Here is a 15,275-nt window from a genome sequence, read left to right on the forward strand (position 1 = left end):
GTAAAGCTTCCCTCCCTCTTCTTCCTCCTTTCCTTCCTCTTCTTCCTCTTCCTCTCTGCCTCCTTCTTGTTGTTTACAAGTGCTCTAACCCTGAGCTGGACCCCTACCCCCAAGCCCCCTTCTACATTTTGAGACAGATTCTTGCTTAATGACCAAGGCTGGCCTCAACTAACATCCTCCGGGGTTAGCCCACGGAGTCACTGGTGTTTCTGGTGTGTGGCACCACACCAGCTCCAGCTCCATTCTTTTTGCATGTAATGTCTTTATTAATTCTAATTTTGCAATTTTATCCGCATAGTTCCTGCCTATTTTGTGGCTAAGCAGAGCCTCAAGTGCCTTGCATTTTTCATTTGCTATCGTGAATGGACCACTCCCATCTCCCTTCCCCCAATATGTGTTAGGTTTTCCGACTGCAGGCTAATAGGAAATGCATTTATTTTTCCTGCGGATCTCTATATAACTAGTTTCTTTTTTTTTTTTTTCTGGATTTTTCAGTTGAATGTCTCAGGACTTACAAATAGATAGAAATCTTTTTCTTCTACATACCACATGAAATTTAGGTAACATTTTTTTTCCCTATGCCTAACAAAATGAAGCTTGCTGCTTTCCATAAAATGAGGCTATACTTAACGGTGAGGCCCAGGAACTGTTTTAACTGTTTAACATGGCCCCAGCACATCACCAAGCTCCTGGCCATCTCTCTTGTATATATTGTCTTTAGCATCTGTTAATCCATGTGTGGTCCCCAGACTAGCAAATCAGCATCACCTGAGAGCTTGTTAGAAATGCAAATTCTTGGGCCCTACTCCAGACCTACTGAGCCAAAATGTGCATGTTAAGATATGTGGATAATTTCTGTGTAGCTAAAGCTTTGGGAGTTAGTTCTACTTTAGAACTTAGCAAAATAATGGTTCTTCATCTTTTCTTTAAACTTTCCCTCCACTTTTCAGGAAATTAGAATCTCTAACTACAAGTGACTAGAAAAAAAATCTTTCAAAAATAGCAATAAATAGATTTTGAAGTCACAGGATGCTAGGGGAGAAATCGGGTTTAGGAAGCAGCTAGTTCAGGATGTCCAAAATGTAACTTTTTGTAGCAGCTTCCTCAAATCTGAATATGGTAGAGTATTTTCTGTAAAATTATTTTCCTAGTAACTTTCTTTACATTGAGTTGCTTTTTTTTTTAATGTGGCAAATGAAAGTCTATATCACTTCTACAATCAAACCTGTATTATTCTCTGAAAATAAGCCTAAAATAATTAAAAATCATAATAAATGGTAAATAAAATAAAAAATAATAAAAATAAAAATAATAAAAATAAAATAAAAATAATAAAAAAATAAAAAAAATAATAAAAAAAATAAAATCAATAAAAACCAAGGAATGTTAGGACATAAAAATTATCAATGAGTTACAAGTAATAGTGAATTTATTTATGAAAAATAAGTGCTTATGACTTATTGACTGGAAACTTAATGTCAACAAATTTCAGAGTAAGGTAAGGTTCTACCTCAGTGAGAACATTTTGAAACGTTACCTAAAGGTTCAAGGGCTTACCATGTACCAGGCATATATCTAAGAGCTTTGATCCTCTCCAAGGCCACATGAGGTTTCAGTAGCATTGCCTGTATCCTGCAGATGAGGACACTGGGGTGTCCAGATGCTAGACAACTTGAGAGCAGCCACAGAGCTTTGCATCCAGGCACATCCAGAACCCTACAGGGCTACACCAACAAAGACTTCCCGGCACCAAGAAATCCCAATCCAAGCGTGTGCTTCTTTGGACAGAATATTGTCCACCTTTTCTATTTACATTCATGGTCAGTATCACTTACTGTGGTGGTCTGAGTAAGAATGACCCCATGGGCTCATATATTGGAATGCTTAGATGCCAGGGAGTGGAACTCTTTGATAGGATGAGAAGGATTAGGGGGTGTGGCCTTGTTGGAGGAGGTGTGTCACTAGGGGGTGGACTTTGAGGTTTCAAAAGCCCATGCCAGGGTCTCTCTCTGTCTCTCTTTCTCTGATCAGGACAGAGAATTCTCAGCTACTTCTCCAGTGCTATGCCTTTGTGCTTGTCATGTTCTCTGCCGTGACGATAACAGACTGAACCTCTGAACTGTAAGACAGCCCCAATTAAAAGCTTTTTCTTGTAAGGGTTGCCTGGGTCATGGTGTCTCTTCATAGCAACAGAACAGTGACTAGGACACTTACGACGGGAGTTTTTACCCTAATTGAATGTCAGCTTTTTTTTTTTTTTACATTTCCTCAGTGAGGATGAGGATGTCATGCACATTTGAGGAAGTCAGAAGACACCCGTGGGGGCTAGTTCTCACCTCCCACCATGTGAATTCTGGGAACTGAACTCAGGAAATCTGATCTGGTGGCGAGTGTCCTTACCAGCTGACCCTGAATGTCAGCTCTTGAAAGGAATACCTTATCATATTGTAGATGGAATATAATAGTGTAGCTAGGAATTCTGGGAAGAAGAATCTAAGTCACAGATGGATGGCACCCTCCTTAACCATAGTTATGGCCGACAACCAGATTCCTTGACTCCAAGTTGCTTTCTATGTAATCTAGTAATTGAAGAGCTTTCTTTAAAAAAAAAAAAAAGTTTATTTATGTAAATGAGTTTTGCCTGACAGATGTCCTTCCTCTCAATAAAACATGAGAAGTCACAGGTTTCCTGTGATAGTTTGCATTTTCTAACCTTTATTAAAATATGGCTGAAATGAAATATTGGTCTTTATGTTCCCTAAAATTTATGCCTTTGGTGTTTTTTTTTTTGTTTTTTTGCTTTGTATATGTGTGAGTACACACAAACGTGCTTGTTTTTAGAACCCAGGGCAGGCAGGCACACACTCTACCACTGATACACTCCCACCATCATATCCCTTCTTCCTGTATGTAAAAGACTAGAATGCTTCTTATGGCTATAGAGGAGTCATCAGACTGGGGCATTAGTCTCTACTTCTACATCACAGGCCTCTCTTCAAATTCAATAATAAATTCTTGTGTCTTTTAAAACTAACATGGCAGAGGCAGGCTGAGAACATGGAAATTAAGAGCTTGGAGCAAGGATGCCTTTAATCCCAGCACTCGGGGAAGGAGCCAACTCTGTGGGACACAACCAGAATGGACCTGATCATTCTGACTGAGGCCAACCCAGGGCTCAGCTGCCAATCCTGCGAAACCCAGCAACTTGGAGGTGTTGGTGAGATTGCCTTACTGAACAACCTGCTCAGCTGAGATCCATTCGGGAGAGATTTCAGAAGCCTACAGTCTGCAGTCTGAGGAAACAAGATCAGCTGAGGAGTTGATGAATGAGCAAAATGCGACCTGAGAACACAAAAGAAGGTGCTGCCCAGCCACCAAACCAGATCACCAGAATTATAAGCCCACCCTACACCGACTGGGGACAGGTAAGCCCCCATCTCCGGACCTCAGACCAGGTCTCTAGCCCCTAGGCCCCAGTCATTGGAGTCCCAGGGACCAGATAGCTACCTTTCCCTGCTCCCCCACCAAAAAAACCCCAACCCCTATGAATTCAACAACCACTGGAGCCATAAACCCACCCTGCACCAATGGGGAACAACTGCTCCCTGAGACAGAACCCACTAACACTGATGGGACAAAGCTGCTCCCGGAGAAACAGAGCCCAACAGCACCGATTCGACCAAGAACTCCTAGAGGACCAATTAGAACAAAAGAGGCACCTTCAGACACAGACACTGCTTACACCGAGCAGAGGAAGAGATGAGTAGACACCAGTGCAAAAATACAGGCAACAACATAAAGACCTATATGACAACATCAGAACCTAGGGATTCTACACCTGCAAGACCTGAACATACCAAGGCAGAAGAAGAAGAAGAAGAAGAAGAAGAAGAAGAAGAAGAAGAAGAAGAAGAAGAAGAAGAAGAAGAAGAAGAAGAAGAAGAAGAAGAAGAAATCAATCACAAAAATGACTTGGAGAAGAAGATAGAGGCCCTTAAAGAGGAAATGAAAAACTCCTTTAAAGAGGAAATAAAAAAAATTCCCTTAAAGAAATGGAAGAAAAAACAAACAAAAAGTAGGAAGAAATCAAAGAAAGTCAAGACAAAGTAATTAAGCAGATGAAGGAAGCAATTCAAGATTTGAGAACTGAAATTGAGACAATAAAGAAGACACAAACTGAGGGAATGCTGGAAATAGAAATTCTGACTAAACGAACAGGAACTACAGATGCAAGCATAACCAACCGAATGCAGGAGATGGAACAGAGAATCTCTGATGTTGACGACACAATAGAGAGAATAGGTTCGCCAGTCAGAGAAAACACTAAAGCCAAAGAAAGTCGTAAAACTAACATGGCTTGTTAGTGTAAGCATTGCAGCTCCGATGGAAAGGGATCCTGGCAGTCAGAAGCCAAAGAGTACCATAAGTCACCATAAGCATAGCACTTTATAGCCCTGCTCTAGAGAAAGGTTTCCCCAATGTAACAACTCTGCTCTGGCAGGGAAGGGTTTTCCCCAGCGATGTTGTTACAGTTCTGCTCATGTCCCCCGAAATTAATTGCCAGGGGAAGGTTTCCCAGCAAAAGTGTTGCAGTTCTGCTCTGTCTGCTCCAGCACCCAAGAAAAATGGTTACTTTTCTTCTCTGCTTCATTCTGGCAAAAGGAGGTCTCGCACCCAAACCTCATTCAAGAGACTTATTGGGAAGAGAAGAATCCAGGAGGACGGCTGCCTCTGCCATGGTGAGGAAAGGCAGCAGCAAACTCGATACACACTGGTCTTACATTGGGCTTCTTAGGGGCAGAGTTTTTCTAGGGTAGAGATTTTCAGGGTGGGAATTGGTCGGATTTCAATCCCTGAGCTTGGCTGGATTTCGTGCCCAGGGATTGGTTGGGTTTTGTACTGAGTTGTTGTGCCGGAGCAGAGTGTGTTTCTTTGGCTCGAGTTTCAGGGCCAAAGTGTGTTTCTTTCACTGACCCTGGTTTGAGGCCAGGGTGTGTTTCTTTGGTGAGCCGTTTTACCCTACAGTTAGTCTTCATAATTCATCACACTGTGATTTATTGGTGAAGGTGTGGGTATTTTTGATGTAGGAAATTCATATGATGCAGATGCATTGTAGCCCTCAGATTGGTGTTCAAAATGTAGAATTTCCTTAATCAACTTAAATTCCCCATGTGATTTGCATCCCACCAGCCAGGTGGGAAATCTATCTGCAGTCATATCTAGCATGCATCTCTCTCCAGCTCCAGATGTGAAAGTCTAGAGTCATGAAGAGGAAAGGCTCCTAGCTACAGTACACGGTGGTAATGGCCTCTGCCACCCTGATGGTCTCTTCTCCCTGGAGCTCTGCTTGCTGCTTCTGGGCTGCCCAGGGTCCAGGACTCTGGGCAGCTTGGGAGAGCTCTGGTTGAAGATTCCTGGGCTTGCAGGAGTCATTTGGCCCCGAGGATGAATGTCTCTCTCTACCACAGTCTGCAAGCTCCGCTTTTTCTGGTGTCATCATTCTCTCAAGCCATAAAACAGCCATGGGGAAAGGGACTCCTGGTGTTGTGGTCTGAATACCCCAAAATACCTGTTCTGAAACTTAGTCCCCATTGTGGTAGTATCAAGAGGTAGGACTTCGGGGGAAGTAGCTAAGGTATGACGTCTCTTCCCTTATGAATAGATCATTGATTTTAAAAGGGCTGCTTTGCTAACTTTGCTCTTCCGCTGGGTTAGGTGTCGTCCTAAAATGAATGACACTTTAGAGAGAAGCTCCTCCACAAGAACTCATGTACAAGTGACAGAAGCATGGTGGTCTGGCATGTGTGAACACGGCGGAGCCACGTGAAGGCCATAGGTGTACCCAGAGAGGCAAAGGGAGGCAAGGCACTGAAAAGGCAAAGTGAAGAAAGTTAAATTGTTTTTGGAATGATTTTCCTTGGCCACAGACACAACAAGCCTCAGGCCAAAGCTGAATAGATAGTTGCTAGGTAGACATCTCCATAGGGAGACCCAAGATTTTTTGTGCAAGATTGGGGTCTTGGGTGGGAGGAGGAAAGAGAGGGGGATCTGTGGTAGGTATGTAAAATGAATAAAAAAATTTCTTAGTAAAAATAAATAAATAGAAAAGGAAAAAAAGACTGGTGTCTTGGCAATCTGTTGAGATGGTTCTTGTTATGAGGCAGCTGTGCCTAAGTGTCTTCACTTTATGGCTTCCTGGCTCTGCTGGGCCTGGGTATGGAAGCAGAGAGCAGCCCTTGTCAACCATTAAGCCTGCTGGTGTCTTGAACTAAGGCTTCCAGGCCTCCTGAAGGTGTGAAAATACACTCCTGTTCTTCAGAGGCTACCCATCCCAAGGTATTTCAGTATCACAGCACACGCAGAAAACAGCACAAAGAAAGACAACATCTACCAGTCCTCTTTGCATTTACAAAATCATTTAACTGTAGCCAAAAAGTACATAATAATTCATAATAATTCAAAGCTAACCTCTGCAGAGCTGGCCTTCAGTGGTGGGTAACTGACCTTGGGACATCTGAGGATGCAGCTCTTTGGTAAAGTCTTGCCTAGCACTCCAGGGTCCTAATCTCCAGCACAGCAAAAAAAAAAAAAAAAAAAAAAAGGAGGAGGGGTGTGGGGTGGGAACAGTTCATCACGAGTAATTGTGAGCACATCCTATTAGCAATTTTCACCTGAGAGGAGCCTGCTTCTGATGCCCCCACCCCTCCCCTCACTTCCTGTAAACCCAGTCACACAACCATTGGCGGAAAAGCATGTGTTTAAGAAGTAAATTCTTCCGGTGTTATACCAGTGTTTTATTCATAGAACTTGCTTAGCCATGACTGAATCCACCATCGCTTTTAACTCGGGTTGACTCTGCCTCTGTGCTGAGTTTAAGGTTAGTACAGCGTCTATACTAATGCTTCAACCCAGTTGAACTTCAATACAGTTCAGGTTGTGGTGACACTTCCCCCCCCCCCAAACCATAAAGTTATTTTCATTGCTACTTCATAACTGCAGTTTTGTTACTGTAAGTATCTGTGTTTTCCTAAGGTCTTAGGTGATCCCTATGAAAGGGTCCTTTGACCCCTCCAAGAGGTCACCACCCACAGGTTGAGAACCACTGGTGTAGACCCTGACTCCCATGTGCTTCACCTCATAGGCCTCTGAGGGTCATCGAGGGCTGATGGATGCCCTTCCAAGGCAGGGACCTTTGCCAATTCATGAGTGGGGTGAATGATGGCCGACTTGCCAGAAACTGGACCAGCCCCATGGCACCTGTGGACCAGGAGGGTTGAGTCCAGGGCCCAGCGTGGTGGACCTTGTGTGCTAAACAGGAGGTGCCCTTCAGCATGGAGGAGCCTGACCCTTGAGTCCACCTCTTGAGTCGTCGTCGTCCCTTCTTCTCCTGTGTCCTAGGCCACCCAGCTGTCCTGTCTTCTCCCTGAGCCACCAGCCACTCACTCAGCACACTGATTCTAGAGTAAAGTGGCCTTCAGTCATTCTTGGGACTCCATGGGGCCCTCAGAAAGGAAGCAAAGTTTAATAAGTCCAAGTAGGTTTTCTGGTACTTTTCTTCCTGGAAAAGTTAGAAACCCACACAATTTAAGTTCTGTGGACAACCTATTTGTGTGTGTGTGTGTGTGTGTGTGTGTGTGTGTGTGTGTGTGTGTTGTGTTTTAAATAAACTGCCAACCATAAAAATAAATGAAAAGATCAATGTTGGTGCCCAGGCTATGAATCATGATGTAGAGAAGGCCTGGACCCAGGATCAAGAGAGCTGGGTTCCCACCAGCCTGGCTGCCTGCCTGTTGCCTGCTGGCTGTGTCCCAGCCCCAATCTTTCTCATCTGCTGAGTGGCATGTGGGTGGATTAGGGCTGCAGGTGGAGAACGGATCATACCCCTCACCGTTTGGTTGGTAGGATTAAGCGAAATTAGGGGACCACAGGCTTCCTTTGTGAACAGTCTAGCTCTCTCCAGGTGTGAAGTATGTCTTCCCACCGGAGGATCTGCAACACTGTAGAAAACACTGAATTCTTAGTTACAAAAGTAAGTTCACCGTGGGGCCAGCAAGATGGTCCAAAAGCATTTGCCGCATGGCCTGATGACCTGAGTTCATTCCCGGAACCCATGTATAGTAGAAATAGAGAACCAACTCCAAAACTTGTCCCCCGGCCTGCCCCCACCCCTGCCTTGTTCACACATACAATAATTATTAACTCATAAATTAACCAAACATCAGCACTGGTGTAGTTTTGACAGCATAATGTAGGCTGGAAACTTCACCTGTGTCACGGAAGGAAGGGAGGGGCTGGCACCCGGGAAGAACTGGAAGCTGTCCAAAGGGGGCATTTCTCAAGTTCAGTGTGCTGTAACTGTGAACCTGCCTGGAGGCTCTCCAACAGCATAAGTTCCTGTCCCGCCCCCTCCCGAGACACCTGTCCTTTGTCTACTCACACTTGTCACCAGACTCCATCTGGTTGTCTCCTGGATGACCTGGGCATGTCAGATGCCAGAAAGAGGCAGAAGACTTCTAAGGATTTCTAAAGGGACAGAATCCCTCAGTGATGGCTCCTTGTCACCCAGAGGATTAATTTTATAATTCTTCTTCCCTTAGCTATTATGTCAAAACCAATGGCCTGATACAGGTGAGAAGTGGAGGGGTGGGGTCAATCCAGAGACTGAGTTCAGTTCGGTTCATGGATGGCAGGGGCCTGTGATACTTGGGAGAGGAGCTCCTGGCCAGGCAGTGTGGGATCTGAGGATCAGTTTCTGTAATGATCGCCCATTGGAAAGGGTCGATTCAAAAGTATAGTCATTAAGGTAAAATGTGCAAATTAGTTTGGAAAGGCATGCTACCAATCGAATAGCAAGCTTCCTAAAATCCTTTCATTCTTTCTCCTAAGATGAATGGTATCTTGCCTAGAGCTGGTCATTCATTCATTCACTCACTCATTCATCTCATTCATTCTATATACCTCCCGGTACCAGGGCCCCATCTGAAACTGTGCCCCTTGGCTTAGCTCCTGAGTGTCTATCTGTGAGTCTGGGCAAATGTTGGCCCCCTTATGGCTGGCTGCTGGTCACCGGCTTATTTCTCTCCCCCTGCTCTGAGATAATTTCCCACCTATCAGCTGACGAATACCAGAACCTGCTTCCCTTCGGGCTGATAGGCAGCAGAGCCTGGCGGCATCTGTGTTGTTATACAAGTGCTTTAATTTTGCATTTAAATTCCAAAAAAATCCCTTAGATGCTATCATTTGCAAACTGACTCGAGAAATACCAAATCACAAGGAAATTACAGCACAATAAGTATTTTAATCACTTTTTATTGCTTGCAATCAACTTGACAAATAAAAAATTACTCGAGTATTATTTTTTAAAACATCCGGTAATTAGGTCTCTTGTTTCGCATCTTCCTGGAACCCAGTGAGCTTTGCAATGCGTGCTGCTGAATTCTAAAGCAACAGGACTGAGACCCATCTCTTAGCTGAAAAACTTGAATTTCTTTACTTAAAAAATCCTCCGGGGACTAGAGACACGGCTCAGTGGTAAAGAGCAGGTATAGCTCTTGCAGAAGACCAGAGTTCGATTCCAGCACCCACACAGGGCAGTTCACAACCACCTGTAACACCTCTGGCCTCCCCGGACTCCTGCACTCACGAGTGCATACTCTCACACAGACACACATGCATAGGTAGAAATACAAATAATAAAAACAAATTTAAAAAAAAAATCTTCTTACTGTGTGTGGTGGCACATGCCTGGAATCCCAGCACTCAGGAAGATTATTAGAAACTAGCCTGGGCTATATAAAGAAATCTTATCTACAAACAAAAACAAAACAACAAACAGACAAAAAAACAAACAAACAAACAAAAAAAAACAGCCATAGGCCAGCAAAACACTTGTCATGCAAACCTGATGATAGGAGTTTGAGCAGAGTCCATGGTGGAAGGGGAGATGTGGCCCCACAAGTTATCTTCTAACCTCTACATTAGTGCCATGGCACCTGTGCATCTACACACACACACACACACACACACACACACACACACACACACACCCTGAAACCAAACAAACGTTTAAAACGAAACAAAAACAAAACAAAAAAACCCTCCAAGAGCTGTGTATGGTGCTATGCCTTTCACCCCAGCACTTCAGAGGCGGAGACAGGTAGAACTCTGTGAGTTCGAGGCCAGCCTGATTTACAAAGCAAGTTCCTGGACAGCCAGGGTTGTTGCACAGAGAAACCCTGACTTGAAAAAACAAAACAAAACAAAAAAACAAATCAACAAAACAAAAAACAAAAACAACCACCCCAAAACTAAAACAGCAACAACAAAAGCACTCACCTGATCAAATTTCTGATTTCTTAAACTTTCAGTGGTGTTCCTTGGGGAAGCTTATTTTTCAAATTATAACACATCTGCAACCCCAACATTCTGGAGTCAGAGGCAGGAGCACTGCCACAAATTCAAAGTCAGCCTGGTCTTTACCGCAAGGTCCAGGCCGGCCAGGGCACCATAATGAGACTCTATCTCCAATAAGATAAGATAAGATAAAATAAAATCTTAATGTAATTCAGGCCCCTGAGAAGTGCATCTCCACAGCGACCTCCTGCCCACTTCTGATTGTCCCACGAAATCCACCGAGACAGTGGGTAGTCACTTCTCTCCAGACCTGGACCCCAAACTTCCCTCTGTTTCCTATTATGCCTCCTTCTTCCATTTTTTATTTTCTTTATATGTTAAAAAGACAGATTTAGCTATTCAAAAAGAATAATGAATGTCTTGGAGGACAGCGTCTCATCATAATTTCCAAGCCAGGATAAAAACACTTTATTTTTAGTTTCTTAGGCAAACATTCCTAATAGCACAGTGAAATTATGGGTCATCGGTGACATCAGACTTTTGGGAGGTCTGTGGTCACAGAGTAATTTGAAAGTTGCAGTTGGAATCTGATGAAATCACAGTGGGTATTGCAAGAGACACCCTTGTAGAAATTTGAAAATGATCTGGAGGCTGCTTAGTTAGTTCATGTATTGGTTTTAAATATGTGTTTCTGTGTACTTCTCGCAAGTTGTAATTAGCATGCGCGCTCTGTCACACCACAGGCATTGTCAGTGACTTTTATAAATATGCATTTGCTTCCTAATTACTCCATGGAACTGAATGCCAGCCACGTATGCGTTCACCTTTAATCACTGCACAGCTCTGCCAAAGACTTAATTACAAAGGAAAAGATGGGATCCTTTCCATCGGCTTTGCGTTCTTTCATCAGGCGCGTTGCATTGTGGGGTATCCAGGACTTCAATCTGTTTATCTCAATACCAACAGTTCTTGTTCATGTACAATGTATTCACTTGTTCTTTCTATCTTTAGTGAGCGATGTCTGTATCTCGGGTACTCTTCTGGTTCTGAGGAAAGGCAGAAGTATCAGAAGGCAGTTCACCCAGTGTTTTCAGTCCAGATCTCATTAACTACCACCTTTGAGCTGGAGCAATCACGACGAGCCTTGAAGAGTGAGAGGAGCTGGCCAGCAAGTTTTTAAATAAATGTATTGCTGTAAAACTTCTTTGTAACACAGCTTCATGCAATGTGAGTAGTAAGTACCAGAAATGTATTTAAGAAGGAAAGATACCTGGACTCTTTCCTCTTAGGATAAAGGAACTGCTATGCTTGGATGGTATGGTAGTTTGAATGTAATTGGCCCCCTTAAGCTCATAGGGAGTGGCACTTTTAGGAGGTGTGGCTTTGTTGGATTAGATTTGGCCTTATTGGAGGAAGTGTGTCACTGTGGGGAGGGCTTTGAAGTTTCCTGTGCTTGGAATAGCACCCAAGTGAGTCAGTTGACTTCCTGTTGCCTGCAAGATGTAGGACTCTCAGCTCCCTCTCCAGTACTGTGTCTGCCTGCATGCGACCATGCTCCCCACAATATTGGTAATGGTTGAACCTCTGGAAATGTAAGTGAGCCACCTCAATGAAATGTTTCCATTTACAAGAGTTGCCGTGGCCATGGTGTCTCTTCACAGCAATGAAAACCCTAACTAAGACAGATGTGTTGCCGAAAGGCTGTGTGTTAAAAGCTTGATTGACAACTTGTGGTACTACTGGGAGATGTAGACCCTTTAAAGAGATGTAGCCCATTGGGAGGGTAGTTATATCAATTAGATTATGACCCTCTTCTTTGTCTTTCAGTCCCAGGCTACCAAGTGAAGAGCAGCCACCTCCACCGTGCACCTTGGCATGAGACTCTGCCTCCTCACGTTCCCTAGAGCAAGGGACCCTTTGGATCATGAGCCCAAACTCTCCGTCCTCCCTAAATTGATTTGTCTCATGACCAGCAGTGAGATGCTCTGGTTTTCACCGCTTCTTCTGACTCGAGGGATTTAATGTTTTTCCGAAAGCAGTGCAGGAGTTGTTACTGTGGACAGACACACGGACGAAAGTGGAGCTGTGCAAAGCGTGTGTGACTGTGGTAAGGCCCAGCCTATCCCTGCCTTTCCTCCTGGACATTTTTGGTCTTCACCCTGTATTTTCCTCAGAGAAACTCTTCAAAGGACAGCTCCAGTTACTTACCTCAAACCGTCACAGTAAAACTGACGCTGCAGTTCTGTAGTATTTGGTTTCAATAAGACAAAAATAAACACAAATTACATCCATTTAGCTTTTATTTTAAATCATCTGCTGGGATTCTGGTCTCCTTCTAGAAACATAATTGTGTATCAGTTAACAATCCAACATAGGAAGATTATAGGTGTAATTCAGGGTAGAAAATGACTAGGGAGCATTTTCTAAAATTGTAAATTGAAATGAACTCTGTAGAAACAGCTAAATGACTTGGCAATGCTAAACCCTCGCCGAACCGACAGAGGATGACTGGGGAGACAGCTAGCCACCCAGGTTGGTGCTTGCTGCATACCAGGCTCTGATGGCTGTCCAATCAGGTTTCAGTCATCTGAGTTTACTTCCCCCAGCATGTCTGTCTGCCTTCCTCCCTCTGTGGTCTACCATGTTGTGGACATGCGTCTGTTTGTTAGGATGTAGATCTGGCTGCAGTGAACAGAGATGGACTGCATAATAGGGGCTTAAATAATGGCCAGGGTTTGAGTTCTTCCAAATTCAGCCCAAGATGGCTCAAGGAATCTACTTCACTGAGTCGTTAGGGAGCTTGGCTTCCTGCCTTTTCGATTCCACAGAATGGAAGAGCCCCTTCAACGCCGTAACCTGAAGGTGGCACATATTGAGACTGCTTATATCCACCCTGTCAATGGGAATGGTCACATGTCACACCCAGCTGGAAGGAAGCTAAAAATTTTTGTTTCTCTTTCGGTTGGCTGTGTGCTCAGCTAAATAATTATTATTGCAAAAAAAAGAGGCAGATGGATAGGAAGGAGCAAACAATAGCTTAGGGATAAATGTCATATTAAATATTCACCCTCAGGATCAAAGTTATATATTGATTGTTCTCAGAGTGTGATGCCTATTCCAGAAGCATCAGCATCGCATGGACACTTGATAACAACTCAAATTCTCCCACCCTCTACCTGACAGCTCCTCAGTTAAAAACTGGTGAGTGTCAGTGAGCCTTCTGAGGGATTCTAGTGCCTGCTAAGGTTCGAGAACCACTGATCTGGGGTTCACTTTTCCAAAATAGCTAAGCTGGAGGCTGGATAGTAAGGGAGAGGGTGACTCAGGAAGGTGCAGAAGTGATCAGCTCCTGGTCCTTGACTGTGAAGTCACTCCATCTGAGTCTCTCCCAGGGCTGGCTTACTGACTCAGCATCCAGAACTCCCTCTGCTGCCCCTGGCAAGCCTGCCCACCACTGGCACTTTGCTTGCCAGAGTGAAATGACAGATCTGGCAAGGAGGGCATATGAGTCTCCACTCATCGTCATCCCTCCTCTTCCCTTCTTCTGGGACTCACCAGCCTCGGTCTCTCCCTCTCCATTCTGGAGTGATTTTTGGAGGATCTCTGCAGAGCAGATGTCCCTGAGTGGGCATCCGACGTCTCATACTGTATTGCCTTTTGCCCAAACAGCTCATTATGCTGCTGACGTCCCTCCACTCAGCAGAGATGGGGAAAGGGAACAATGACTCAATGATGAGTGGATAGGATGGAGAATATTCTACCTCTGAGACAGCACACCCCTTCCCCCCTGCACTCTCCTGACTGTCAACACTGGCGTCTGTCAGCTGGTGGCCAGACATCTGAACAGACTTTGCCAATTAGAGAAGTCACACCTCTTGGTTGGCAGGCACATGCTATTGTGCCTGAGACCACAGCAGAGAGCCATATGGCTTTCACAAAAAGGATTTGCCAAGGGAGAAACAGGGGGTGCCCCTGAGGGCACCCTGTGTCAGGTGGGGAGGCCCTTTCTGATGAAGTTCACAGGTAAAGCTGGAGGGTGGGCTGTTATTTGACGTGGCTATAACTCAGAGCTATTGTGACTCCACTTCAAATCATCACTTCCTTCAGGGGACGCTTGTATAGAATTTGTCTTGGCACCCTGAAGCTCCTTCTGTTCTTTTGTTCTTCGGCATTTCCCCAGGTCTCTGATGGTGAACTCTAGAGTGTTGCTCCGCTGTGTGGGGGAAAAGAGAACAGGGGAATAACAGTTGCCGCCCCCCGCAGTTGTAAAGGCTGCTGCAAACCCCGCTCAAATTGTTCATCCCATCCCAGGGCAGTTTGGAATGACAGCGAAAGCAGAACTGATGCTTGATTTTCCACGTGGGGAAGGAAGAAAGGAAAACGGGGCTGGCAGTTCGGATTTGAATCCTGGTCCTCCACAGGTGGGCAGTGAGTCGATCACTCAGCTGCCACGCTGGCATCAGTTTCTCAATGAACTGAAGGGACTCTAAGGCTGTGCTGGACTACAGCATCTTTATGTCCAAGACCCCCGTTAAAGCAGAATGTGGACATGATCTACCACAGAAATTATCCATATGTAAGCTTATCTTTCCTCTTAATTTTTATGTTGAAAATTTCCAACATTCACAAAAATAGTGAAAAAAAATATAAAGAGCCCATATGCTAAAAACCAATTTTAACACTCTCTTGTTTTCTCTGGCAACAAACAAAGAGAACAAAACAAAACCCACAATATATTTTTAAATCTTTATTTTGTGTGTGTTCATGTGTGTATGTGTTCCTTGTCTGTGTGTATGTATGTTCTTATGTGTGTGTTCTTTCTATTTATATATGTGTGTCTGTATATGTGTATATATATTCTTATGTGAGTATGTATATGTGTGTGTTCTTGTGTGTGTGTGCTCCTTCTGTTCATGCATGTG

General features: G+C 44.2%; 1 long non-coding RNA gene across 1 annotated transcript in view; it reads left to right on the top strand.

The window, feature by feature from the left end:
* LOC121823105 (uncharacterized) overlaps positions 1-15,073 on the top strand; it is a 36,205-nt gene extending 21,132 nt beyond the window's left edge. The window contains exons 3-5 of the long non-coding RNA XR_013044984.1: positions 11,365-11,580; positions 12,181-12,460; positions 14,534-15,073. This is a non-coding gene — a long non-coding RNA (uncharacterized LOC121823105). The remainder of the gene's footprint in view (positions 1-11,364; positions 11,581-12,180; positions 12,461-14,533) is intronic.
* The last annotated feature ends 202 nt before the right edge of the window (positions 15,074-15,275 follow it).

This window comes from Peromyscus maniculatus, chromosome 16, assembly GCF_049852395.1.
Source record: "Peromyscus maniculatus bairdii isolate BWxNUB_F1_BW_parent chromosome 16, HU_Pman_BW_mat_3.1, whole genome shotgun sequence".
Lineage (NCBI taxonomy): Eukaryota > Metazoa > Chordata > Mammalia > Rodentia > Cricetidae > Peromyscus > Peromyscus maniculatus.